We start from the raw sequence: 23,419 nt of genomic DNA on the forward strand, positions 1-23,419 counted from the left end.
TTGTTCATAGCGCTAAGAAGAAGTGACAGTTCTGTGCTCAGTCCTAAGAAGAAGATCTGCACTAATCCTTCTAAGGCCTACAGAACAATGTGGCAGTGGCTGGGGAAGTATGAGTGCCTTTGGATGTGAAAAGTGCTATGCAATGCTGTCCTTTGGACAGGAATATGGCCCACACCCATGAGCCCAAGTAGCCGCTATTATCTGTTCAAGATTTCACAAGATTGGGCTATCAATACAAACAAGAGAGGGGCTTATGAGGCCCATCTGTTCCTGATGAGCTATTGGCAGTTAATGGTTGCTGGAAAAAAGAAGGTGATTTTCTTGAGTGGTGTAGCCACTGGTAAGTAGTCCATGCTCCAGTAACTCCCTACCCATGATCACACAAGCAAACCTAATTGAACTCAGTGGGTCACAAAGGAAAATGAAAGTACGTAACAGTATGAAAGAGACTAGTTGGGTCAGCAGGCATGGGGAAGGATAAAAGAAGGCAATTAGTGGATGGATTTGATCACAGGACAATATATATATCTGAAATTAATTTTTTAAAAATGTGGTGTGACTTCGAAAACTTAATTTGACTAGGAAATAATTTACACAGTTCAAAAATAAAAAAAATTACAATAGAGCACGATGTTGTTTCTACCGTATCCAGCCACTCAATAGAGCAGCTGCTCTTCTGGCTTTCCATTCAAGTGCTAACCTACATGGACACCCAGCGTTTCTCCTGCAGATACAAGAAGATACGAACACGTGGTCAAACTTTGCCTCCTTTCTACACCAAAGGCAGCATCCTACATGCTGTGTTTTACACCTTGCTTTCTATCTAGTGACTCTGCATCGCCACCCAGTGTCCCACTGCATGGATGGATCATGATTTACTTATGCACCTCTTAACTAATGGATCCTGGATCACTTCCAATGTTTTCTAGTCCAGACAATGGCCTGGTGGACAACCTCCTTTGTGTGCCATGTTATATGCATTCAGATACGTGTGTCAACAGGAAACCTGTTGGTGCCAGACTGAGTCAAAGAGTCACTGCACATACCCTGCGAGGTACAGCAACTCTGCCTTCACTAGGGCTGTGCCATCTGAGTTCCCACAGAAATACAGTGCAGATGTTCCCTACCAGGCCAATGATACAACCGTCGTTCTTTAGAATTTTTCAGATAAAATAAAAAGTGCTAGTCCTTCACAGCTTCAATTCACACCTCTCTACTTCATGGGCAACATACATTTTAGATTTAAAAGACGACAGTGCAGTTCCGTGTGGACAACTGGCTCCCATCACTGGCCTGGCCTGGGGCAGGGTGCTCACACTCATCCGGAGGTGTGTTTTCTACAGACAGATTTTCATATGTTTTGAATGTGTTTACTGTGTTTTTTATCATGTAAAAACTTTTAAATTGAATCAAATTTATTTATTTATTCCTTTTATGGTTTTTGAATTTTAAGTCCCAGATAAGAATCCCTTACAGTTCAGGACTATAAAGGACATTGTCCATGTTTTCACAATTCTTTTGCATTTTAAACAGGTACAGATACATAGTCATACTTTAAAATCTTTGTTAAAAATATCAGTATTGGTATAATGTATGAAGCCCTGGGTTTGATCCTAAATACCAAGCCAGTTACACATAAAAATTTTCACTTTTTACAAGTGAGGTAGATTAAACATTTTCTATTCTTATTCTGATTTTCTCATGTTTTTCTTTGTTAGAATTCTTTTTAATAACTATTAGTCATTATATTAAAGGAATACAGCAAGCTGAATTTTATTTGAACAGTGTGAGAAACAGACTCCACCTCTGATATATTCAGGTAAATATTCACTAGGCCCAGTTCCATGCATAAAGCATGTCCTTGCTGACTGAGGACAGTGACATCAGTCCCACACATGTCATGACTGAAAAGGAGATCTCATGAATGTTTGTGTGCATGTTTGTGAGCGGTGGGTCTAATGCTAGAGTGTATACATGCTGCACGACAGGCACACATGAAGGTATTTCAAACAAGATTTTGACATTCTCAATTATTTCCATTCCTACCCATCTCTTGAGAGTCTCATTGATGCTAGTAAATTAAACCCCAAATCCACAAATTCCAAGTGACAGAGTTCCCTGCTACTCTTCTTATCTTTATGAAACTCAGGGTCTCTTTCAGCCTCCTCTGGTCACTGGGCTGCCCGGGGAGGCTGGTACATCCATGTAGTGATAAAATAGAGATACAATCATAGTATCTACAATACAAAACACAACTCCCCAACTACATAACGGGAACCGCCTGGTAGTGTCTAGAAGTCATACACAAGGCTGTGAGGTGTACCATGATGTGTGAACGTGACGGTTTCCACACAGCTCCGTGTCCATATCAATGCTACCCTTTCCTGTGGTCCACATTCAAGGAGACAGGTGTTATCAAACTTTCATCCTCACACTCATGCACACTGAAATTACAACCAGTGCTCACCCATGCTTCCCCAGTCTCCTAAATGTGAAAAGCCATTATATCTTTTCTTTTAGCTTAAAAGAAAGTTAAATGTAACAGAGGTATAGCTGTATACATATAACCAGTATCTAAGGCCTCATGTTCTTACATTTCTCTGTGGGGTCTGGTCTGGCAGAACACAGATCCTGTTTAAATGAGCCAAATACACGAAATCACATGCATCAGGTCAAACACTGCATGCACTGTTTCAGGCAGCCGCCCCATAGCTCACAATTAAATTTATATCGTCAACCTGTGATCACCCTTCTGTGTTGCAGTCATCTAGGATGGGTGAGTTCAATGACTGTAGAAGCTGTCACAATTTTTCTCCAAGTTGAGAGCTTGAGACCTATAGGCTGACCTGGAGCCAATATTCACATGGAAAGAAAAGGTTTCAAGACCAAAGAATATTCTTTGTATTTATGAAAAACTGAAATAAAAGATTTTTAACCTAGCAGCAAGCCACCGAGTAGAGATGCTTATTTCTGCTTACTTCAATGAATTATTAAAATCAGGGGGAAATGAAACCATTCTACGCTCCAGTTTTAAACCTACAACTAGCATCTTCCTTTGTGAGAGAAATGAAAGTGTGTCTAGCCACGTGAGACCTTCCACCAGACTCATGCCTTCTTCTAGAACAGGACGTCTTCTACCTAACTTCCCACACAGCCACCACATCTGGAACATCCTCTGCAGCGGCTCGTGTGATTATCTGACCCTAATTCCAGAACTCACCACAGTGACCTGGGTCAGTCTGACAGGAACTGGTGACCCAGACCTAGGGCTGGAGCATGTTCATGACTCTTCTGCAAATGGGATTGGTTCCTGTGATCATGGTGACATCCAGACAGAGGGCAGATTTAAGGGGCCCTCCCATATATGCATGGAAGAAGACACAGGCTGGAGATGGCTGGACATAAGATGTCCATGAGGCCTGTCTTCCATTACCTGTCTTCAAGTCTGAACAGATGAGACAAGGTCTCAGCTCCACAGCAGGCTCATCCCAAGTATCAGCTAGCCAGCACCATCACACAGTGACAGCATTCACGGTTTAAGTCATGCTTTGAGTCAGGAGCCCCTGCAGAGGTATGGAGACAGGTACATCTCCACATGGCCAATCAAGTAAGGTCAGGAAAAAGTGGCTTCAGCATATGTCCCAAAAGGAAAAAATAATAAAAGCAGGAAGAAGATTAATCAACTCTTTCTGGTCATATTTGACCTGAACAGAGAAGTCAGTCAGATTTCTGCTTCCTTTCTGGACATCTCCACCACCGGCCCCTAAGCAACAACTGAACAGAGTGAATGAGAGTTGCCAACATGTGATATGCCTGCTATTGGTTGAGAGCGCCTTCCTAAAATTGTGTTCTAATTCCTGTGCCCAGAATGTAACTCTGACAGGCAGACTTTCAGAGGTAGTGAAGATTACAGCAAGGCCTTTAGGGCTAGCCCAAATTCAATCTTAATTTTAAGAGACTGAGACTTGGGAGGCTATGGGACTGGCATGCAGAGACCAGACAGTAGGAAAACACAGCAAGGAACAGCACACATGGAAGTCAGGAGAGCAGCCTCAGAAGGGAGTCTCGGATGCCAGGGCAGCCACAGGTCATTTAAACAAGGTCCCTGAGATCCCTGTGCTCTTGAGGGACCAGAATGGGACACTCCCCCACCCAGTGCTTACATTCCTACAAGGCATGGTGACACAGAGGGGGCTAGACCAAAACGTTACTTTTAAATTCTATGTCCTTTGTATTTTATCTTCAGAACCCAAACTCCAAAGGTCTGAACCATAAAATACAAAAGCAGACGCTACTTTGCCTTCTGGAGCTTGGCTTTGTGTGCTGCCACTAACTAGGCTGAATAATAGCTGCGTCTGAGTACATCGTCCAAATCATCCAAATCAAGCTGGAAACACTGCAAATCCATGTGAATAGCAACCGAGTTTGCCTCTTAATGAGCATTTTAACCAGATCAATACCACAAAACATCAAACTGAAGTGCTGCTACTCCTAAATGTAACTACCCAGTTGACTATTCAAAAAGGAACATTTATTGTTCAAAAGAAGAGAAGCTATCATCTAAAATAAAATTACAAAAATCAAAATGTATTGCATAAAAGACAGAACCTGGTACAGTCTACGAACCATGGGAAGAAAGAACAACATACGATGCAGCAATGCTTAATCAGCTGTCTGTCACTTTCTGAATCGTGCCTAATATCCTAACCATTAGCCTCTATACAGAGAAAGGGCAATTATGGAGCAGGGAAGATTGCTTTAATTTTTTTTTTTTTTGTTATCCACAATTTGGAAGACCTTCACAAAAATATAACCTAGTACCCACAAGCTATAAAGGAAAAGAATGATCAACAGTTAAAATCCAGCTTTCCATCCTATGGCATTAAAAAAGGAAAAGCTTTGAAGTTGTATTGACAGATATATCTAACAATTGTAATCACAGAAATAAATGTAGTAAAACGATAATTTGTCTGTCACAATTTGCCAAGGGAGAAAAGTATAGCACTAGTAGCTGAATTGTGAAGTTAAATGAAAGCAGACAGAATCCAATTTTCAATGAATCATGGAGCATTATTAATTGGTTTCTTAGCAACAGCCAGGCTAAAATTACTTAACATGTCTGCTCAATCAGATGCAAATGTGAGTGTTATCCTTTAAATGTTGATTATACTTAGTCTTTTCAGATGCAAATCCAATGTATGAAGTGAAAGTAAATGTTGACAGTGCTCATGGAGAAAGATCCCCTGATTAACGCCATTCTGGTGTGAGCAGCCTCACTGCAGGAGCCTCTGGTGTCCACCTTATTTACTGCCATCCTTCGCCTGTCCTCCCTGTCCTGCACCAGCACTGCCTCCAATCCAGAGGAGGCATTCTGGGCAGCCAACTACATGACGCCACGGTACTGCTGATTCTCACGGGGGTTGCATGGGAGATGGAGGATGCTGTCAGTTTAGAATTAAATCCAGGGGAATGAACTAGGAGATTGCACCCAAGACCAGTGTTAATCTCAACGTCCCATTTCAGGTCCACTATGTAGAGTCCAGCCCAGGGGTTGCACCTGCTCTACCCTCTCCCCTTTAAGTCCTTTATCACAGCAGAGCGCAAGAGGATGTTCTTTACGCTCATCTTCTTTGGTTTGTTGGTTTCCTAAATAAATATTTTTACTTGCCACCCAACAGAACCCCGAGTCACTGGATCTTCTGAGTGCCAAGCAGGTAGATCTGGGTTTGTTTGGAGATGTACCCCATTCAGAGAACTCCCAAACCCCTCGGGGTTCATATAAGTGGTGGCATTTTGCCTCACGGTCACTTGCTCATGCAACAAATGTTTGTTGCACTGTTGCTGTTTGCTAGACAATGACCTAGGTGCAGACACAGTACTACAGTCCCTACTGTTCCCCCATAAGCAAATGCATATAGAATACAAAGCAATAATTGTTTCAGGAAGCAATGAGAGCTGGGAAGAGAATAAGTAAGACAGGGTGGAGGTGAGGCTCACCAGGCACCTGTCGTCACATGAAGGCACCTGTCACATGAAGGCACCTGTCACATGAAGGCACCTGTCACATGAAGGCACCTGTCAGTCACATGAAGGCACCTGTCAGCCACATGAAGGCACCTGTCAGTCACATGAAGGCACCTGTCAGTCACATGAAGGCACGTCAGTCACATGAAGGCACCTGTCAGTCACATGAAGGCACCTGTCACATGAAGGTACCTGTCACATGAAGGCACCTGTCACATGAAGGCACCTGTCACATGAAGGCACCTGTCACATGAAGGCACCTGTCAGTCACATGAAGGCACCTGTCACATGAAGGCACCTGTCACATGAAGGCACCTGTCACATGAAGGCACCTGTCACACAAAGAAGCAGGGCAGGCAGAGGTAGGGAAAGCAAATCTACACCCAGGATAAGAAACAGCATGGGACAGCAGAGGCCAGCAGAGCTGAGTGTAAGGAACAAGAAGGAGAAGGGGAAATGTGAGCTTAGTCAAACCAGACCATTGCTAGGCTCTTCCCTATGGATGTACTGAAAGATTGCAAGACACAAGGATGCTGCACAGAGAAGAGAAAGGCAGGGGTCCTCGTGGGGTGAGCGGATGCAGCTAAGTGCAAAGGTTCTTTCATTTTCAAGTCAAAGTCCAATATTCTTTGATTTGAAAATTTTCCTGGCCAAGTGGAATCCAGTCTTGAACTGACTGCTCCCAGAAGGAGGTAGAATGTATTTCCCATCAAAAACTCTCTTCCAAAGATTGGGATAAATGAAGAGATTAGTTGTTCAAAACACTGAATCCACACTCCAGGATATCCTAAGCAATGATCAGCAACAGGGCATATAGTGGAGGAAGCGTGGAGGCTTGCTTTACATAGCGGAGTTGACTGCTGCTTAGCAGATCAGAGATCCTCGCTCTGATGCGGTGAGAGGGTGGCCATGGGCAGACCGTTCTCTGAAGCACGCCACTTGTCCTAAGACAGGCCTTAGATCCCTGAAGGCTTTAAGGACTTAATTGAAAATGTCCTTTACCAAAACATGTACCCTCATGTGTAGTCCATCTCAGGACGGGGTGGCACTGACAGCTTGTTGGGGGCACACACATGCAAGGAACTTATGACCTAAGAGGAACAAGGTAGAAAACAATAATGCTAGTGAGTTTTGCAAGAGGGGAGTTTTGAGATTCTCGTAGATAATACAGTATCTTTCCATGTTTGCCCTATGAAACTTACATTAATTCTTACAGAGAAATACCACTGACCCCTAACTTATCCTGAGGATCCAATACAGTTGTTCTCAGCCTTCCTCATGCTATGGTGACCCCCGACCATAAAATTATTTTTTCACTATTTTATAACTATCTCCTAACTATGTGATATGTAGGACATCTGATTTGTGACTCCTGTGAAAGGGTCATTTGACCCTCAAAGGGGTTAAAAGACACAGGTTGAAAACTACTGTTCTAAAGAACAGGGTCAGAAAGGTACCAAGTTCTCAGTACATGATTCCTGGACCAGAGGCACCAGCAGTCCCAGGGAACTGCTAGAAAGTACAGCATGTTCATAGGTCTGGCCCCAGACTTAAGAAATTCAAAATTTGGCAGTAGAGTCAAAAATCTGTTTTTTAACAAGCCCTCCAGGTTCTTCTGCTAAGTTTGAAAACTGCCTCTCATTCTAGGCTAACTCAGTAAGATGTTATGTCTCTAATCTTAAACCTAGCACCGGTTTACTGCAAAGTTTGATCAACAGGAAACCAAAGATCGAAGAGTACCTTCCACATTATGGCTTGCATTCAAACTGTCTGGATTCCTTGACACAATGACCTTTTCAAAAGAACCAACCACTCAGAACACAAGGTGCTGAGTCACTAACTTCTTAGGATGACTGATCAGTCTAAGTAGAGGTTATTCTTTGAAAACTCAAGTTGGAGCAGGCCTCTGAGAAGAATCACTAAGTCCTCTGTTCTGATCCAAGGCTGTTTTCCATGAGCCTTCTGTCAGGACTGTTAGATTCCGTCTGGAAGAGCAGTGCTTTCTGGGCTGGACAGAGGACAGATTCATACAGCAGGGCAGCTGAAAATAGTCCCTGAGTATTCACTGAGCATGTGACTTTTAGCCAGAGGCTCACGTGTCTGTCAGTATTTCTGATAATAATGGGATATGATACAGATGCACAGTTGTTACAGACCTTAAAACAAACAGGAAACCTAGAAGATGCTTCAGTCCTTACACAGGATGGGAAATCTCAGATCAAAGGGTGACTCTCAAACTGAATTTCAGAAGACAATCACTTGCAATACTTAATAAAATGCAGACTTGGGGGATCCTTAATATGAAGCACTTTGGTTGAGTTGGTGAGGGAGGAAAGGCAAGGATGTGCCTTTTAAACTATGCTTAAGAGGTGAGAACTCTGCATTTCAGGTATCAGCACTGTCCCTTCTGCAGGTGTTTAGTAGCTTTGCTACAGGGCAATGAGAAGACTTTTTACTTTTAAGGAAATAAATCAGTATGTAGCAAAAAGAACACATTCCCTATTCTCTAAATGCATGCCAAAGGAGTCTTAGTTAAACTAACATTTAACCTTTACTTAATAGAAATGGTAAGCATGGTCACTGTAAAAAATCAAAAAGGAATAGGAAGAGATAAAATATAAAACACCTATCACTTGATACATTTTATTTTCTAGAGAACATGCTGGCCTTCACACACATACACACACACACACACACATACACACACACACACACACAATGGGAACAGAATTTATAATGAATATATATATATACTGTTAAAATTAAAATTCTATTTATATAGCTAGCATATAAGTGCAAATATTTGTGCCATTTGTAGGAGTCTGCTGAAAATCTGCTTTTTAATAAAGCAATTTGGTGCTGATAAATTTTAGTTAAGTGAATGCATGCACATTACTAGAGGCAGACGCATAGAGAATAAATTGATGTATGTAAGCTCTGGCATTTGTGAAGCTTACTAGACCAGGGTTTTCTCATTTAATCCAAAGGGAACTAAAGGAAAACTGAAATGAACCATACTCACCTCTACCCATTTAACATGCCCATAGAGTCTATAAACAAATTCTTTCAACCCGAAAGTAATAAAAAATAAGCAAATTTTACAAAACGCATTCACCACAACCTGAGAGCTGAATTCTTGGACAATTATAAATGAGGCACAATGTATGTGAGTTTAGTTACTGCCCACCTTCATCCATATTCCAAAGCTTGCAATGGCTTCAGCACTTAGCTGTTGCTAGAATTAAAGACACTAAGGGACAAACTGTGCTTATTAAGGGTTTGGTTAGGGCCAAGTGCAGCAGGGCATGAATAAAGTCTATGCATTCTCTAATGCAGGACTTGGCTGTGATTAGATATCAGCCTGGCAGAGTGATATCTGAAAATGGGACTCACTCACCCTTCCCCTGTCTTTTGTCTTTCCACAGTACCCCTGTGCTCATAAACACAAGAGATGACACAGAATATCAAATACACGGATATTAGCAAAGAACCGAGATCTACAACCAAGATCTCTCACTGTCGGGAATAGTAAAGCTAGGTACTCTAGGAAATTTGTCCTTTGAGAGTGATAGGACATGGTCCCATAGAGGGCTCAGCATGACCCTTACCTGGTTGAGCTCTTCAGAAACAAAGACTCCCAGTCTGCAAATCAAACAGTGGTTACATTTTTCATTCAAATACATACAAAAATTTCAGAGCCTATCATGGGAGTCTCTAGGTCCAGTTGTTCAGGGTATAAAAACTATTCATCAGTTACAGTAAGACTGGGAACCTTCAGTACAGCATGACAGTGATGCATGTCAGCAATGTGTATATATAAATACAAAGAGGGCTCTTAAAAATCTCACCCTCTGCTTTGGTCAGAACCCTTCTAAATGAGTTTGTACAATACACGATGAACTCTCTTAGACTACAGTACCCAAGATTAGAGAAATAAATGAATCCAATGTCTTCTCTAAACACATCACCTTCTCTATATAAAGTAAAACCAGAGTATACAATCATTAAAATCTTTAAGAAGTTCCTTAAAATTTATACACATCACCATCTCTTTGCTTTTTCCCTATAGACAACAAGCAAGACAGGCAGATATTTGGTCCCTAAACTAGATGTGACTTTTGACATGGAAAATGTCAATGAGCAGATCTTCCTATTCACAGCACTGACCTCTCAAACCTGGGACACTTGGGACACAGTTGACACATAAAACATTGACAAAACACCTTTAGTAGTACTGCCCCTGTTCAGTGGCTCCGTGGCTAAAACATGTCTTCCTTGGAATCCCATGGAGAATATAGATAATTTTCGTTGTATAGCTGATGAAATTGGATGTAAAAACAAGTGAGTTACTGGCCACCTGATTAGCATTAGAGAATACTAATTAGGGTAACAGGACGTGGTGGTCTTGGCTAGAAAGACAGAAATGAATTCGTTAGGGAGAAGGAGGCAAGGCTCAGCTCATTTATATTGACCACAACATGAAATCAAGTGTTCCAGAACCAGAACTCATTAAAAAGTGCAGAGGGAGAAAAGCGAGCAGAGACTGTTTTGCTTAGAAGCTTAAAGACTGTTGGAAACAAAGTATCAGGATACCCACAGTTTAAGGGAAAACAGAACTACCCATAAAGATTTCAAAGGAGTCAACTTCAAGGACAGGGAAGGATTCATAAGGGTGGTAAGGAGAGGATTAAGTGGAAGTTATAAAGTGAAATTAGTGCAAAGGCAGTTTGAGCTACACATAAGGAAGCAATTTCCAACTCTAATTTTCATTAGGAGCACAGAATGATCTGTGTAGTGATGACCCTTCATCATGACCATTATTTGAAATTACTGGCACTCACATGCATAAACAGAGTTGAAATTAAATATAGACATGGAAGAGAGAGCACTGTGATCATTTTTTTAATCTTCCAACTGTAGATGACATTTTCCAAAATAAAATACCTCAGTATAGTGAGCTTTCAATTTTATAGTATTCAATTACAATCAATGTATTTGGAGAACCACTACTGACTTACATGCTCAGCCTGTCCCAGTGCCATCTCTGACCCCTTCCTGCTTTCATACTACAGAACTCTGCACTCTGTTGCAGGCAGAGCTTAGGAGAATCTGTGAGTGAAGGACAAAGTGGCCACTACTTGACTACAGGAGCATACTCCCAAGCAAACAAGTGGCTCTCCCCTCCCCCTAACACTGCCAAAGGCTTTGTTGTCTCTCTCTTGTCATCCCAGGGAAGAAGATTCATTTGTTCTATAATTATCCTTCAAAGATGCAAATTCTTTTATGTGTCAGCCAGATCCTATCAGTAATTTACGCTATGAACCAGAATGGCTTTAAAACTACCAATTTAACTGGCTGCCTTGAAGAAATCTGAGTTTTTAAAGGGTGTAGTGGGGAAAGGAATGGGGGTAGCCCAAAGGAGTAAGACTGCCATCTGGCTGTGAGTCCACCTTGTGCCTTAGATAAAGACAGTGAAGAGAAACAGGGACACACATTGTGTCTGCATCTTCAAATCTAGCAGGTAGACTGTAAAGAAAAAGGTTTCATTACATGATTTCAGGAGCCAGAGTTCCACCCAATACTAACACTTTAGTTGACCTTATTGTTGACATGGATGGATTTTTGAAGAGAGGGAGTAAGGCCAGGAACCTATGATAATAACTCTCTATTGTAGCCAACTAGGACCACGGCTCCCCTCAAACCTGACAGTGACCCTAAGTCCTTGACCAGGCCAACTTATTCCTACCTTAGGCCTCTGCACTCATGTCTTCCCTTGCCAAAAACAATCTTCTTCCACAGAGTTCTTCCTATCACTCTGGTCTTAGAATAAATGTTACCTCTTCAGATGGGCCTTCACTGAACCAAACCAATGCTGCCCATTTGCCACTTAAAAGCACACAACTCCCTCCTTCCTTTCCTTCCTTCCTTCTTTCCTTCCTTCCTCTCTCCCTCTCAACCTTCCTCCCTCCCTTCCTTCCTTTTATAGCACTTAAAGGCCTACAGGGAATACTATTTGGGATTCCTCTGTGTCCCTCACTAAAGTCCAGTCGTTAAAAAAGCAGGGCATAGTCTTGGAGTGGCTGCAGTCTAGCCTCTATGTGAACTGTCCCTGGGCACAACGAGTAATCCTGGCCACTGCTTGTTCCACAATCTGGAAAACTATGTGGGACATCACTTCCTTTGAACCTTGGAGAGATCTCCAATATGAACAGCACAAAGGCACAGACAGCAAAAGCTCCAACCTCATATGTACGGCTCTAATTAACAAGTTGGTCTCTTACTATTCTCAACTTCCCAGTACCTCCACTCTCCAATCCCAGAGAGCCCATCAAGTGATTGATTCCTGCCCAAATATGCTCAGTTAGTTAAGCTGAAAATACGTTCCACAGTGACAACAGACTGCACCTCCCAGAGTCCAGAAGTCTGAATGAGTGTGTGTGTGTGTGTGTGTGTGTGTGTGTGTGTGTGTGTGTGTGTGTGATTTGTGACTCCTACAGCACATTTTCCAATCTGTTTTATGGCAATTGTTGTTGTTGTTGGTGTTGTTGTTGTTGTTGTTGTTGGTGGTGGTGGTGGTGGTGGTGGTGGTGGTGGTGGTGGTGGTGCAGAGCCAGAGTTTCTCTTTGTACCCCTGGCTGTCCTGAAACTCACTGGGTAGAGCAGGCTGGCCTCAAACTCCAGAGATCTCCCTGCCTCTGCCTCCTGAGTATTGGTATTAAAGGTATGCATGACCATGCCTGGCTGTCTTCTATTTTGTATTATACTTATTTATATTTAAATTTTCTCTTTGTGTTCTCTGTGGAGTGGGCTTCATGTCTACTCCTTTTACCTCCAAAGTATTTAGTATTGAGCTTTAAATGAACACATAGGCATTAATTCCACTATGACCTGAAGTGATTTCAAGCTATGAGTTGTCTGGTATACAAGCAAGTAGCAGTTTTCCTAACTATTAACTGTGTGTGCTGGTTAATTTTTACTGCTACCCCAAATGGACTGAGAAATACTTAGGAAATTCGTAAGGCATATGTCTGGTATATCTGTGAGGCTTTCCCAGAGAGAATTGGGTCATGAGGGTTTGGACATAATCAGTGGTTGAATCTACTAATGGATTAAGAATTTCAAAAGATTACCAGAAGTGGGGTAGAACTGTGGAAGATGGGGCACAGCTGGACAAAGTAAGTCACTAAGGGTAAACCTTGGGGTACCTTTTCCTGCACTTCCTTCTTGCTGCTTTGCTTTCTGTCCTCCATGAAGTGAACATCCCCTCTCTCCAATGTTCTCACAGCCATCCTGATCTGCCTCATGAAGAGTCCAGGATCAATGGAGCCAAGGACTGGGGACTAAAATCTTTGAAACTGTGAGCCAAATAAAAAATGCCTCTTTCTTTAGGTTGATTTTTTTCTATGAAGCATGTTGTGAAAGTTGTTAGGAAAGCAGCATACATGCTGGGTTCAGGCAGAGGAGCAGTATTATCTTCATATAGTAACATCTTACATAACCACTGACTATTTCATTTCATTTTAAACTACAGACTTTTAAACATAACATGTTTATGTTACACTGCCTACACATAATGCTATAGGTCTGAGTGAAAATCAAAGACTGAAACTGAAATGTGGAAAGTTGTAGCCCTAAAGCTTGTGTTGTCTTAAACTGAAGAGCACTTTCTCTCCAACAGGCTAAAGAACTAGCAGCAGTGTGCTGACATGTGCTAAAAAGCAGATGGGAGACACAGCATTTACCTACAGCACAAAATGCATTGTTCAGCACCAAGGGAGTTGTCACATGTTTCAATTTTACACGCTTTACGATCCGTCCTACACCAGCTAATTGCTAATAAGAGCAAAGAGTCCTTGCCACATGCCCACAAACACACGGCCTTCAGCTATCCTATAAGAACTGGCCAGGGCTTATAGCAAAATAACTTCACTCAGGATTTGTGCCAAAATTTCATCTTGTACCTGTGCCCTGCCACAGATGTGTGTGTGTCTCTCTCTCCCCCTCCTTCTATCCCCCCTCTCTTTCTGTGTGTGTGTGTGTGTGTGTGTGTGTGCGCGCGCGCACGCATGTGCATTTGGAGGTATATTTTTGCAAGGGAAGAGATGTTTTCAAAGGTAAAAGACATCTTCCAAATAAGCAATTTCATTTAAAAGTCTGCTCCATAGGAAATGCCAAGAGCTATAAAATGTCTTTTAAAAACTAATTTCAGAGTAAGGGAAAGTGACATTCCCAGCAGCACTAATAACAAGTCAGGGTGTCTTGGCTAAGTAAGTGGCACCACCCTGAGAGGCTGCTATCAGCAGCCTTGCCCTAATCCTCCTGCACTAATGTGCTGTGCACTGTACCAGTTCTTCTCTTCTGTGATTCCATGAGAATGTCTACAAGCTGCTGAGATTGGCAACTGCACAAATATTTTCTCAACTCCCTACTTCACCTTGGGGGGCACTGTATCTCGTACTTTCAACATTTATGGACAGCCTTGCAATCCAAAAATGCTGTTGCAGAAGTAAAAAATATAATATTGAACATAATTACATGAGGTCTCCAATTCTGAGGGCTCATGAAACACCTCGTGTTGTGCTGTCTTGTGTTTATGATCACACAACCCTCACAACTCCTTATAAAAGGTATTATTATTCCTACTTTATGGATGAAAAAATGGAACACAGAGGTTATGTTTTATGTGTGGAGTATTTGCAGCTAAAGATAAACAGTAGATGTTGCGTTTAAACACTTTCCCTAACTCTGACTCCAAATCACTTACTGTGTGGAGCTTTTCTCCTGTTCTTACGATGTCTGAACGGGAAGTTAACCTTCCTGGAGGAAGACAAGAGAGAAACCACCTGGATTTAAGGTATGTGACCAGTTATGTTCCTAGACACAGTGGGTACTTAGAATCTAATGGAAACTACATCTCAGCTGAGGTTAGGCTAGGCTGGCTACACAGCAAGTTAAATGGATGGTATGGTTGGACCGCTCACATCTACTAGTGTTTAGTGAGCACCTTCTGTATAGTCACCACTTCTAACTAGGACAGAATTTCACTTAGCATGATTTTCAGTGCTGGGGTGGAACCCAGAGGCTTATGCATACCAGGCAAGCACTCTATCGCTGAGCCACATGTCCAGCCCACCATGCCTCAGTTGCAGAGATTATTGTAAACTCTTCATCCGCATACAGTTTATACTAGGGTTAGGGAGAGAGACTAAGGAGATAATAACAAGTACTCTACAGAGTACTTAGGGTTCCCACCTCAGTACTGATTGTTGAGGCCCAGGGACATGTCTGGCCCCAGCCAAAGCGAAGGGGACAAAGGGCCACAAGAGGGATTCCTTAAGAGGCCATAAGAAGGCAGGTGGAGGGAGGTGAGCAGGTGAGCAGTGAGCTAGGAAACTTGGTTGGGTGAGTGTTTACTCTGTAGTAGGTGTATGAAAGCACTCATTAACCAGAAACTGTTGAACGGGGCATCCTGATGCTATCTTACAGGCAGCAGCTGAGGCGTGGGGGGTGTAGTGATGCACGAGCACAAAGCTGCACAGCAGCAGTTAAGGTAGTGAGCCTGTGCCTGAGATTCAGGACATCTCACCCCTAAGCCCTCCAGGAACCACCGCTGCATCCTGAGAGTCAGTAGATGCAGCGAGCTCCTGAAAACACAAGGAAAAACCCAGGGCTAGGGCATACTTGCTACAGTACAGCAAGGAAGAGGGAGGTGGAATGTTCACACACCTTCAGATGCTGCTTCTCCCCAACTTCCCACTGCCCTCACAACCCAGGGCATTCCCAACAAGAAGGCTGAGGTCTTTTGGAACTAGCAGTCTATGTGCAGTGACACAGAGAGCCTTTGCTACCACTTCTAGTCTCCTTACAGTGTTTGTCACAGCCTCTCAAGCACTTTCTTGATAGTTCCTTTCCCCCATAAATGGGGAGACTTGATAAATATATTTTTAGGACACAGGTGGCTGCTTTCCCATTGGTGTACCCCACTTTCCGCCTATGTTGCTTCTCAGTAGTGACCCCATGACTGGTGTACAGCTAGGAACTCAGAATTGTGTGTGTATAAGGAGGAACTGGGTGACAAGCAAATGAGTACTGTGTCAGGACCGAAGGGACATGATCATCCTGCTAAACATACTCTATTTGGTATTCTTAAATGTAATTTTCCATTTCTAAGAACATGCTTTATGTTAACTGTATGTATTGTTGAAGTTGGATCTTGAATGTTTTCCATGGGCCCATATTGTAAAGGTTTGGTATCTAGCCTAAGGTGTAATGAGAGTACTGGGACTTTCAGTAGGTGGGCCTGGTAGAAGGAAGTGAACTGAGGTGTCACAAAGAGGATAGTTGGAGCCCCAGTCCCTTTTTCTCTTGTTTCCCAGCCACCATTAGGTCAACAGACATTCTCTATTAACTCTCCCACCAAATGGGCTGCATGGTCATGGATCCAAAACAGAACACATCTACCATGAACTGAAGCCCCTTAAACTGTGAGATAAAATAAACTTTTCCCTATATGTCATCTCATATGATGTTTGTCATAGTAATGGCAGTGTGATGATCAACAGAAGCATCACAACAACACGAGGGGTAGAAAGAACTTACTCAGTTTTCCAACAAGAAGACCAAGGTACAGGCAGTGCATCCACCACGCCCCAGGGTACATGATGGGCAGTCAGGAGGGCAAGATTCAGTTCTAGAATCTTACCAGAGCCACGTCTTAATTACTACCTTCTCTTGCTAACCAACTCTCACGAGAAAAAGTGGGACAACTCATATCTACTAGCTGCCCCAGAGCAAGTAGCTGTGATATCTTTGTGAGCTTAAGACCTTGTTACAGTAAGGAAACACAATGTAATAAAAGAAGTACAAACTCAAAATACCAGCACTCACAACAGCACAGAGGCGACAGGAACCTCATTCCTAAGACTGAAAGGAAATTTATCAGTCAAGTAAGAAAGGTGCAGAGAACAAGTTAATAATGGCCCAGAGAAAGACACAGTTTCATATCTAACCTACTATTAATTAATTTATGTATTGCCACTAGGGAGGAGGCAGTCAGTATTAAGTTCGATCAAATATGGAAAAGCATGAGATTGCTGTGACTGTTAGAATGGTAATTACTGAGCTGCGGTGCCTTCCTTACTCACATTCACAGAACGATTTGCTGTTTACTTGCCACAGCGTCTTTTGACAGGCCTGACAAGCTTTTGAGAGACTAGGACACTCCTCAAAGAGAACAAAGGAGATCTGATTTGTAAATCCTGGCAGGCTTCTGATCCAAGTCTGGCCTCATACCTGCCTCCTGCCTCCTTCCAAGGGCCCCTATGCTGTATGTACACATTCGAGGAGCACAGGAGAAACTCTGGCCAGCAAGAGAGGGATGCTGGCTGAAGAGTCCCGTGGCCCTGGGCTCAGGATAGCTTACACTGAGCTGTAGGACTTGGGAGCAGAGGTACCTGCAGCAGCAGGAAACAGCACGTCAGAGCACACGAAGAAGTTGTCTAAGTAGGTTAGGGTGGAATGGAAGTGAAAGGACTCTATTACTACCCAGCTTCCAGCTCTGACTATCTCTCAGGGTTCTGGCCTTAATCTTAGTTTGGTACTTGAGACAAGATCCCCACTGTCCACAAGTATGCCTGATGCTAGTTAAGAGTTTGCCATTGAACACTGATTTCCTATGCTCTTAGTGAGCTTCTGAGTCTGTCCACAACATGGCTAAAGTTGTCAAGAAAAAGACCCAGGAAACTCCTGGCAAAGGCTTCCTTAGTACCAAACAGTCTGGGCTGGTCATGGCAGGGCTCAAGTGTTCCCAACAAGATCTATACGGTTGGTTCCTGAGCCTGAATATCTCAAAATATATGTTACTTAGCTGCAGAGCTACTATGAACCAATAGTCATATATGCCTGGTGTCCTTATTAAAGGGAGACATCTGGACACAACTATGGCTTCAGGAGAGAACCACGTTAAGTTTAAGTTGTGCTATCTAAAACCAAGAGCTTCAACAGCTGGGAGAAAACCTGCAACAATGCATCTTTCTGTCTCCTTCAGGGCAGCATGGCCTCTCTGTACCTTGATGTTTCTACTTAGTCTCTAAAACTATCAGAGAACAAATATCTGACATTTAAGCCAATTCATTTATGGATATTTTTAATGACAGTTCTGGAGAACTGCACCCCAGAACCGTATTTGCGTCAAGGTTGACTTGCACAGGACAATGTCTTCATTTCACCCTGTTTACTGAGGATCCACTAAGGGCCAAGCCCGGACTGAAGGGTAAAGATGATGACACTGCCCCTGGAGTCTGGAGTCAAAGGAGACCAATGCTCCCTGTGGGATTACAGTGAGGTGGTCCTGGGGTAAAGGGTGGGTGGAAGGGGAGGTGGAATGATTCTTTCTGGAAGCATTGCAGAAAAGACTGCCTAAGGTGAGCCCTTGAGCAGCTCCAGTTTCTATGAATGCTGTGCAGACAGCCCAGGACACAGAGAGAAAAGTAAGGCATCATAATACAGTAAGAGTTCCTGGATACAAAGGTATTCATGCCAGCATTCACACTGCCAGCCAGAAGATGTACTCACCTTGCCACTTATCAGTGATTCTGACGGAGACACCTGGGGTGGCAACAAACATATGTGCCCTTAAATGTCCTAGAGGTGGGTTAATATTCAGCCCTCACAGATTTTGTTTCCTCTTCATAGTACTTCTCAAGCATGGCACATACAGTAAATGATAGTATGCAACATAACTAAAGTAGAAGCAATCTAGCAAATCTACTTAGGAACTGTGGAAAGTATCTGTTCTTTGTATCACTCGGAAATGATACAAAGAACACAATGGAAGGCATTGAGCAATTTTGAAATCCCTGAAATGTTTACAGAGGAAGCTATAGGACTGGTATTCAAATATACTTTGAATTGTTGAAAGTTCTTTGTGGTTCTAAGAAATGTCCACTAGTTTACACAGTGAACTGCCCACCATGAATGCCTAGTAGCACTTGGGACTCAGGACCCACAGTTAGGAAGCCCATGCTTATGCTGTTCCAACTTTTCTTGGGGTAGAACAAAAACTCACTGACATAAAAGCTGTGGCCACAAGCTGGATCCTGTTACACTGAAGTCCCAAGCCAAATGTTAAATAGATCGTTGATCCTGACCCCACTCGGACATGTGACTTCTACAAAGTTAACAGACAACATGGACAGGTGGCCAGTACATAGGAAGGTTGGTGCAGAGGAGAAGGTTCCCAGAAAGGGTTTCTCAGAGGCTCGGCTCTTAGAATTTGTCCTAGTTGTATGGGTGCAGAGATGGAATGTTGGAAAATTCCTGTATGGTGTTTGTAAGAAGACAGCAAGAATCAAACAGGCCGGGATCGCTGGCAGGGGAGGTTGTGTAGCCGCTTCTGTGCTACTCACGCTGTGAGCATTGCAAGCTAGAGCCGAGTATGCGGGCCGAGTATCACGTTACGGGCAGTATGGCGGAGAAACCAAGGTATATGTTGGTAACCTGGGAACTGGCCCTGGTAAAGGAGAGTTAGAAAGGGCATTTAGTTACTATGGGCCCTTAAGAACTGTATGGATTGCCAGAAATCCTCCAGGATTTGCCTTTGTGGAATTTGAAGACCCTAGAGATGCAGAGGATGCGGTTGGAGGATTGGATGGGAAAGTGATTTGTGGTTCTCGAGTGAGGGTTGAATTATCAACAGGCATGCCTCAGAGATCTCGGTTTGATAGGCCACCTGCCCATCGTCCCTTTGATCCTAATGATAGATGCTATGAGTGTGGTGAAAAGGGACATTATGCTTATGACTGTCATCGCTATAGCCGACGAAGAAGAAGCAGGTCACGATCTAGACCACATTCCCTATCCAGGGGAAGGCGATATTCTTGCTCACACAGTAGGAGCAGCAGTAGGAGGTCAAGATCAGCATCTCCTCGACGATCAAGGTCCGTGTCTTCATAGATCAAGACCAGCTTCACTCAGAAGATCTAGGTCTGGTTCTATAATGGGATCGAGATCCCACTCAAGGTCGAGATCAAGATCCAGGTCTATTTCACAACCAAGAAGCAGCCGATCAAAATCCAGATCTCCATCTCCTAAAAGAAGTCATTCCCCATCAGGAAGTCCACACAGAAGTGCAAGTCCAGAAAGAATGGACTGAAGTTTTCAAGTTCCCCCGTTAGGGAAAAGTTATTTTGTTTACATTATTATAAGGGATTTGTTATGTCTGTAAAGTGTAACTAGGAAAGTTCATCAACCATCTAATCAAAATGGATCTGGATTATTACTCTGTAAAATTCACAGCAGTAAATACTGTTTTTGTTGAATGCATTAACATCTTATGGTCTGGAAATGTAGGTTTTTATTTGACACATTTAAGTAAAATGTTTCTAACTAGAAAAAAAAAGAATCAAACAGGCCAGTATTCCCCAGCAAAAAGACTGCATTGAGAGCAACATTAGGCTATTTCCAGAAAGAATCAATCCACTGTTTATGCTATCACCTTATCTATTGTCCAAAACCAAACTAGATGTTTTTCAATAAAGTGTAATTTAAGAACAAAAAGTTTCTGCCATTAACAGAAACTAAGCAACATCAGAGACAAAAACAAAATCAGAGACAAAAACAAAATCAAACCACCAAACTTGGGTGTTGGTTCTTGCTTTGATTCACAGGAAAGCAGCTGCTATGATTTTACCCTCAGAAATACAGAGCCTCTGAAGTTGGATGTTAATACAAGTTACTTTACGTAGTATTATTTTAAGCTATGCCTTTGAGATTTTTTTAAAACAACAACTTGTAATACTTTTAACTGGGGCTGGGGAGATGGTTTGGTGCTTAAGAGCACTGGCTGCTCAATTCTCAGCGCCTGCACAGCAGCTTACAAACATCTGTAACTCCAGCCCTAGGAAATCTGATGCCCCCTGCTGGCCTCCAGATATCAGGCACAGATGTGGTACCCAATCATACATGCAGGCAAAATATTTGCTCAAATAAAATTAAATTTAAATTTTTAAAAAGAAATAAATATATTTAATTATCTACCCTCTCTGACTCTTTTTCACACTCACTAAGGACTGAACTCAGGACTTCTTGTAGCCTATCACTGAGCTCATAGTTCATTGAAAATATTAGAAATTAATAATGATTACTGATTCATAACCTATAACTGAGTTTATGCAGTTAGAAAAAACTATATTTAAAATAACAGTTAAATTATAGAATTCCTGCAAATAGAAATGTATTGTTTTTTAATCACTGTGAGTGATATTTCAGAAATATCTGAGAAATTAGTTTAAAGGGCAGAAAAGTTTATTTGAATCATGGTTTCAGCCCATGGATCTGTCCCTGTTGCTTTGGGCCTGTGGTGACACAGAATGTCATGGTAAAGCACAGGGTCAGAGATGCCCGTTCACTTCCAAGCAATAGGAGGCAAAGAGACAAGAAGAGATTGAGGTTCTAATATTCTTTCTCTTCAGTAGGCCTACAAACTAAATGTCCCACCATCTTCCAAGAGCAACACAGGCTGGGGAACAAGCCTTAAAATAGCAGGAGAGACATGCAAAGTCAAAACTATAGCAAGAATGAGGCAGTCCTTGTACTGATACAAAGAGATTCTCAAAAATGATTTAACTGGACTGAAGAAATGGCTCAGAGGTCAAATGTACACACTGATCCTGCAAAGGAGGCAAGTTTGGATCCCAGAACCCATGCTGGGAGGCTTACAACTGCCTATGATTCTAGTTCCCTGGGATGGCTACTCACTTCTGGACTCCACAGGCACCTGTACTCTCATGTATGCACGCTCCATCCCCTCATATCCACCCTTTAACCTTGCAACCTCCACCCCAAATAAAATAAACACACACACACACACACACACACACACACACACACACACACACACACACACACATGTTGGGAAACCCTGCTATTTAAGGTTGCAGTCTACAAGGTCAGGTCAAGATAGGTCCTCTGAGCTGAGTGCAAAATGGAGGATTCCCTTTTCCATCAAGGCTTCCCCTTCTCTGCCCTTGTCTGGGGAGCCCAATCCTCATAGTCTCTACCTGAGGAAGGTAAAGAACCCTGTACTAGGTGGTTTTGTGTGCCAACTTGACACAAGTTGGAGTTATCACAGAGAAAGGAGCCTCAGTTGAGGAAATGTCTCCCCCATGAGACCCAGCTGTAAAGCATTTTCTCAACTAGTGATCCAAGTGGGAGGACCCAGCCCATTGTGGGTGGAGCCGTCCCTGGGCTGGTGGTCTTGGGTTCTATAGGAGAGCAAGCTGAGCAAGCCAGAGGAAGCAAGGCAGTAAGTAATATCCCTCCATGGCCTCTGCATCAGCTTCTGCTTCCTGACCTGCTTGAGTTCCAGTCCTGACTTCCTTTGGTGATGAACAGTAATATGAATGTGTAAGTAGAATAAACGCTTTCCTCCCCAACTTGCTTTCTTGTCATGATGTTTATGCAGGAATAGAAACCCTGACTAAGACAAACCCACCCAGTAATTACCTGGGATTCCTGGAATGCTTCTCCATGCAAATCAGGCATTCCCAGTACTTTAAACTCTAGCCAATGACTTACATTCACCCTGAAAAGCCTTTGCACTCTCCAAGGTTCACATACAGCTCGACTACCCCAAATAAAGTGTATGCACACAAGTTGTTTCACTAAAGATCATCTAAGAATTATTTCACTGAGTCGTATAAAAGAGCTAAAACATCCTCAGAGAACCCCGCCCCCCAACTCCCAGCTGGATCTGGATCCTGCAGACCCCACCCGCCTGGGCTCCAATTCATCCTTCCAGCCTGGTGTGCAGCAGCATCCGGACACAGACACACACACAGACGCACACACAGACACATAGGCACAGACAGACAGACAGACACACACACACACCTTAAAAATGAAACAAAACATTTAAATATAAGGGTTTAATTTTTAATGATATTCAACAAATTTCGGGTTTTTGTCAACAAATTTTTGAACAATTTATTAAAACATTACTGGCAGAAGCTTATTGGTTCCTGGGCTTCATCCCTCATGGTTCTGATGTGGTAGATTAGTAATGTACAGAAAACACTATTTTCCATATGTACCCGCATTACACGTGTGTACGTGAATACATAATTCTAACACTCTGATGCAGTCATAGCTACGGTCACCACAGTAAATCTATGAGACTTGAAACCCACCGTCCACAGAGCCGGCTGAGCAGGCGTTTACGCAGACTCACTGAGAGACCTCCTTTAGAGACCTGCTAAGCACTAGAGTCAACCAGGAGACTCCACCAACTCTTCCCAAACACTCAAGACCTTTTTGCATGGGTGACTTTCCCTCTGTGCTTACTTTTAGCTCCTAGGAAAGAGGACACTCAGAGAGAAGCCAGCAGAGAAAGAAAGCT

General features: G+C 42.8%; 1 protein-coding gene and 1 pseudogene across 5 annotated transcripts in view; one reads left to right on the plus strand and one right to left on the minus strand.

Moving 5' to 3' along the window:
- The window catches only part of Jazf1 (JAZF zinc finger 1), a 303,410-nt gene that overhangs the window by 241,941 nt on the left and 38,050 nt on the right, over nucleotides 1–23,419 (minus strand).
- On the plus strand, nucleotides 18,302–20,256 carry Srsf7-ps5 (serine and arginine rich splicing factor 7, pseudogene 5; annotated as a pseudogene).

This window comes from Rattus norvegicus, chromosome 4 (genome assembly GCF_021556685.1).
Source record: "Rattus norvegicus strain SHRSP/BbbUtx chromosome 4, alternate assembly SHRSP_T2T, whole genome shotgun sequence".
NCBI lineage: Eukaryota > Metazoa > Chordata > Mammalia > Rodentia > Muridae > Rattus > Rattus norvegicus.